Raw genomic sequence first — 6,647 nt, forward strand, 5'->3', positions numbered from 1 at the left:
AATATGATTGATTATATTAAATTTAGACTTTTAATTTTTTTAATAGATTCAACTCATAATTTAATGAAAAAAGTGAAATATATTGTCTAGCCTTTACTGCTCAAGCTATAAGTAATGCTCATCATTTTCACTAAGTAAATGCAAATGAATGCAAAAGAACTCCAAATGGTCATCTTAATGCCTGCTCAAGATAGAATGGGTGAACACTACATGGCTCTTTTGAAAAATAATATTTTGTGGTATATCTATGTTCTTATGTGCATCTTACATGCCCATGTAGGTAATTAAAAATATCTAAATAAGTCCCTATCAAAGATCTTGATTAGGGAGATTATGTGGCTAAAGGAACACTCACCTGAAAAAAAAGTGTAGCTTTGTTGAGCTGTAGCTGGCACTAGCCTATGGGCAAATGGCCACTCTCTCCATTGAATCTCACAACATGGATACTCACGTTAGAAGATTATATCATTGGTGTAATTATCCTCAGCAAGCTCCTCTAAAATGCTTACCCAAACAAGACCACCCTCTTGAGGATCACTTGCCTTAATAAAAATGGCTCATGTATAGCAATTATCTATAATTAAGGCCCTTTGTCTATTGAAGATGTGAAAGCCAGTTTTCTTCCATGTTAAGTTTTTCTTCCAAGTTTCTCCGGACGAAGGGAGTCCGGGACGAATAGTTGAAAGCTTGGTGACAGAGACCTTCGTCCCAGGACGGAGTTAATTATCGTTCGTACGATTGGTGTCCAGAGACGATCGTCCAGGGATGTAAGCAATTTTCATCTAAATGATTGGAGTCCATAGGTGATCATCCCGGGACGATTGGGGCATATCGTCTGGACGATCGAGTTTGATAAATATCTGAATAGAGATATTTTTGAAGAGAGAGAAGGGCAGGAAAGAGAGAAACAAAGGAAAGAAGAGGAAATTCACGTTTTGGACGTTTTTGGTTCATTTTCATCCGTCGTCGCAGTTAGGAAAGTTGATCGACTCGATGTAAGGCACATTATGCCTTCCTCAATTTTCATAAATGTGATTTTTGACAAATTTTTTGTTTAAACTTTTGTTTTCGTTAGCGAAAAAATGGGTATAATTTTGCACCGGTAAAACTTTTACCGCGTAACTTTTGGTATGTTGTAGAAATGATGTTTTTGCACATTTTGAGTATTTTCTAGAATTTTTTCACCTTGTATTTTGAATTATGCAGAGTTTTTATCAAATAGAAAATTTTCTGGATGTTGAAAAATATTGCTTCAATACAATGAAAGTCTTAAAATGATGTTTTACATGATCTATGTTAATTTGGTAATTTTCTGAAACTGTAAATTTTTTTCCGTTGAATTTCTATTTTCTGCTGTTATACTCTCTGACGATTTCTCTGAATCAGATACGATTTAATATTTGATGTGATGTGAATGATATCAAAAGGGAGGCATAAGGGGCCAGAATCCTTTGAGATTCTGTCTATGTCAGGGAAGGGAGGCATAAGGGGTCAGAATCCTTTGAGATTTTGTCTGTGTCCGAAAAGGGAGACATAAGGGGCCAGAATCGTTTAAGATTCTATCTGTGTTAGGGAATATGAAAATAATTTCTGTTCTGATAATTCTGATATATTCTGGTGCTATAAGCACAATGGGAGGCATAAGGGGCCAGAATTATTTGAGATTCTTTCTATGTCAGGGAAGGGAGACATAAGGGGCTAAAATCCTTTAAGATTATATCTGTGTCAGGAATATCTAATTTGATATGTACATTGATATCTGAGTTGATGCTTGATTTGAACTCTGAATTAAATGTTGATTTGAATGATTATGTAGTACGAATTTGATTCAGCTTTTTTGTATCTGTTATTTAATTTTTATTTGAGCATCCGATTTGTATGAATATCTGAAGTCTGTATCTTATCTGTTCTGTTCTGGATGAATATCTAAATTATGTCTGATATTTGATATTATATGATTTATGTACGATTATCTAAATTTTGTACGGCTATTTGCATAATATGTTTCTGTGAGTATTTTGATATGGGGGTTTCTGGAGATTTTGATTGGCTAGTGTAGTCTGGTTAAGCAGTTAGCTCACTATTATTATCTTCATAGTTTTCAGGTTATGGGAAAGGGAACAAAATTTTGGACAAGACGTTCAGGATCTGATCTGAAGGATAGGTATTTTTATACTTTTGATTTGTATACAGTCATTGGCTATCTTTCTGTTTTATTTTTTTCTCTGTTTATAGCCATGCACTGTAATGTACATGATTATTTTGGAAAATGGGAAGAAAAGAAAAACATTGGATGATCTTATCCGTATATTTGGATGTTTATAATTGCTCTGTGTTTTTTGTATATTTAATTATTGGAAGAAACTTTGAAAAATAAATTCCAAAACTAGATCCTGGATTCATCCATCGCGACCCGATGCGATAGGATTCATTCCGATCTGGTCGGGTTGTAACAGAAGACATCATTGATCAAGCTACAAGAAGGGCACATTTTAACATAACAACTATAACTTCACTAGCTAAACTTGTCCTTGGCTCACAATAGCTTTCACTTAAGGTAACTTACCCCATGAATCCTAGGACTTACCTCTCATTCCTAAAGACTTGCATTTACAAGATTACCCTACATGCCAAATCCCAATTACTCACCCTTGAATACTCACCCCAAGAACTCACATGAGAGAGTTGACCTCATTTTTCAATGTCGATTTCTCCGTAATCAATCTCTAGCACCTATGTTTTTGTAGATTAATGTAGACGTCACTTTTAGGATTTTCCCTTTTAGGTGGATACCCACTGACGTAGCATTGACTCGATCTCCTAATTTGACCCAAATCAAAATCAATTCAATCCAAATCTAATTCAACTCCAAACTAAACTCAAATTGACTCATCTCAAATCAACTTTTTTTAAACCGAAGTTTGCTATACCAATTAAAGTGAAACTAAATCAAATTAACTCGAGTCAAGTTTGATTTAAATGACAATAGCCCCGATTAGCCCGGAGTGACTCATCATAAACCATTTAAAATTGAATAGTAATTAATCAACTTAAATGTTTTAATTCAAACCGAAATATGTTAAATTAACACTCTAATCCCTTTAAAATCCAATCTATATATTTTATTCATTAATCAAATTTAATCAAAAATTAGCCTAGATAAAATATTTAGATCAATTAAAAATATCTTTAATTGATAAACTCTAATAGAATAAACTTAATAAAACTATTCAATGAAATTTTAAATTTTCTAATAAAACACTCAAATAATATTTTTGATTAAAGGACTATACTAAATAAAACTAAGTCAATTAAAAGCCTAATAATTGAAGGAGTTGGCTTGTTTAATCAAGCCCAGCCCCATTAGAAAAAACTCCCCATTATATTCCTCTTCTCTCTATTCTCACGGATCGAAGCCTTTGCATTTTGGCAAGAACCGAATTCTCTCAAGTCCAGGAATTTTTATTGGGTGTGGAGTGCGGACATAGCTCTGTGTGTGCAACCAAATTGTTTTCCGCCACGTGGAGCCCACCTTGACCCCATCGATTTGAAAAGCATGTGTGAAAAAAGCACATGTGGCAACAAACAATTCGGTTGCACACATAGAGCTACGTCCGCACTCCACACCCAATAAAGGGGTAGTTCACAAAAACAGATCTCCCAGTCTACCTCTCTCTCTTGTGTGAGAAGACTCAGGAAAAAACTCCCCAAGCCGGCCTCTTCTCTTTTCACAAGAGGGCCGAAGGCCCAAGTTCGTCTCCCGTCTCCCACTAATTCACACGACGCCAAGGCTGGACGTTGGTGTGCCCCGACCGAAACCCTTATTCCCCCTTCTCATTCCTCTCATATGCAAGGAATAACCGGATTGGCTTCCCCTTTCTTTATCCCATCCAATCTCCATCCCCAGGGAAGCCCGACGCCGCTGCCTGCCCTAGCCAACGCCAATTTTTCCCCCTTTTTGGTATAGGTAACTGCTTCTTCTACCTTCCTATACCCGCCATAGTTTTGTCTGGAATAAGAGACAGCTTGATGAAACCAATGCAATCCATGTTCGGGTTAAATCATCTTCATTGAACACATGATTTTGTGAGAAATATATATAAAAAAATAATAAACAGATCTGTAGAGATCTATCAGTCCTATACAGTTCAATATTAGATGGAAAGATGTAATTCTAATCTAATGTGGTAGTATTTAAATTGCTTTCTAGAACTGTAATCACTTGCCTTTCATCCAAGTTAGAATTTAGAACACTCCAAATGACCTTTGCCACCAATGGAGACCTTGAAAGTTTAATGTTTTATTCTCTCTTTCTCCAGCATATGTAAGTTCAACTTGTTTGTTTTAATGGTGATAAATGATGAGCTAGAGCCCTTAAAAGAATTGCTAATCTCTTCCATTATTGATATGAGTCCAACTAATGATCTTCATCTTGAAATCAATTCCAATATTTTAGTGCTCAAAACACTATAATTGGAAGCAGATGTAGTTTTGTATGATTTTTGTTATGTAAATTGTCTCAAAAATGTTGGGAAGGAGTCATGTGCCTTATTTATTAATTGTAAGCAAATATAGATTCAATTCAATTGTGTTTTGGCTATATTGGAAAGTCTTTTGAATTATCGGATGAGTATGAAGTTGCAAAACTCTTTCCTTTTTGTCTCAAAAATCTGTTTGACATAAGTTTTAAGATGGCATGAATGAGTAAAACAAAGACTTGTCATTATAGTTTGCCTTCAAGTTGAAATGTTAGACATCTAAGAGGATTCCTTTGAGTAAAATGGAGATTTGCAAGGTATTTTGTATTATCTTGTATGGTGTTTTGGGAAAGGGAATGATGGAACTTTGCAATGCTTTCATGACAAGAAGCAAGTTATTGTTAGAAGAAGGAAAAGATAGAAATTTTGGAGAAGTAAAAAGTATATGTGTATTTTGGAGAAGTTAAGTAAAAGTTGAAAAATATAGCATGATATTTTTGGGAGGACGAAGTGGATGAATCTTGTAGTATGTATTTGTGTTGGAAAGTATAAGAAGTGTCTATTGAAAAGAAAGAGTATAGAGCTTGGAAGGTGAAATGTATGCATATTGAAAAGTGTTTTGTGTGAAAAAGTGAATGTCCTGAAAGGTGAATTGTGTAATTTTAGAACACATAAAGTATAGTATGTGATCTTTTAATAATGAAGTGTGCAAATGTGAGAGGTAAAGTATTTGTCTTGTGAAAGTGTGTGAGTTTTGAAAAAGGGGTTGTGTGGATGTTGGAGAGTGTGTTAGTTGAATGTTTATTAAAAAATGAAAGTGTTGAAAATCAATGCCTCTCTCTCTCTCTTTCTTTATCCGTCTTTTACTCCCCCTTCTACCCCCCTTTCTTGTGCCTCGGGGTAAATGTTGGAAACATATATAATATGCTATCAAAAGTGAAAAGTTCGAAAGACATTCAACCAAGCTAGTGCTCAAGCCAGAAGAAAGGTACATTTGTATTTTTAGTAAATTTCAGTTATTTCATTATTAATTATTAAATGTGCTTCTAATTTTCTGTTTTCTCCTCTTTATTTGCATGAACTGAAAGGAATGGTATGGGTCGAGGGAACAAAAGGACAAGAAGCTAAAGGCGTTAGTCGCCTCTATCCAGTCAGGTAGAGGTGCTACTGGCGGAACTACCAGGTCGTAGCCCCCGGTGACTGTATGTATTCTGAACTTAGAAAACCTTTAGGGCCCTTGGTGTGGTTTGTGCGAACCATTCTCTTTTAGGTTCCTGTAGTAACTTCAATTTTATTAGATTTTTTTTATTATTATTTTAGATCCTTAAACCCCTTTTACATGTACGCAAAGTCCAAAGGGTTAGTGATAACAAAAATTTTACCCGTATAACATTAGTGACATTTAAGGATAAAAAATAAGGACTGGGTCTTAGAAAACTTATACTTAAGATGCATGCACATTTTAGGGTAGAAACATATAACATATAAAACTTAGTGACATCCCCCTTATGATTAGCATATATTATTATTATAACCTTAATTAAATCTAATTAAAATTAAACAATCAATTAACAAGAGTTTCAAATATATTATTGATAATTCAAATAAAAATACACGAAATCTACATGATCATTAACAACCAAATCATAATTAACACACATAAACACTAAGAGATTAAATTTGAACATAAATCTAAAATTGGATCTAATTAATATTTTAATCAATTTATAATCAAATAAATTATTAAAATTTAAACAAAATCTTTAAAATTAAATAAATCATTAACATTTTAAATAAATCAATTAATGATTTAATAAATCATTTAAAATTCACAAATCGTCAAAATATTAAATATAAATTCTTAAAATTTTAATAAAACATTAACACTTTAATAAATCATTAAAAACTTAATAAATCTTTTTTTAAATTAAGAAATCATCCAAATATAATGAATTCATTAAAAATCTAAAAAATAATTAAATTAAATAATATAAAGGTTATAAAATAATTAATTAAAATATATTAAAGAACCAACCTTATCAATTTTAACAATTAAAATTCAACCTAAAAATGAATTCCAAAAATATTAAAGGTACCAAAACTTAAACTCGAACATTAAATTTCCCTTTGACTTTCAACAAATTAAATTCAATCACCTAGAAAACCTCA

This window comes from Dendrobium catenatum, unplaced genomic scaffold, assembly GCF_001605985.2.
Source record: "Dendrobium catenatum unplaced genomic scaffold, ASM160598v2 fragScaff_scaffold_932, whole genome shotgun sequence".
Classification (NCBI taxonomy): domain Eukaryota; kingdom Viridiplantae; phylum Streptophyta; class Magnoliopsida; order Asparagales; family Orchidaceae; genus Dendrobium; species Dendrobium catenatum.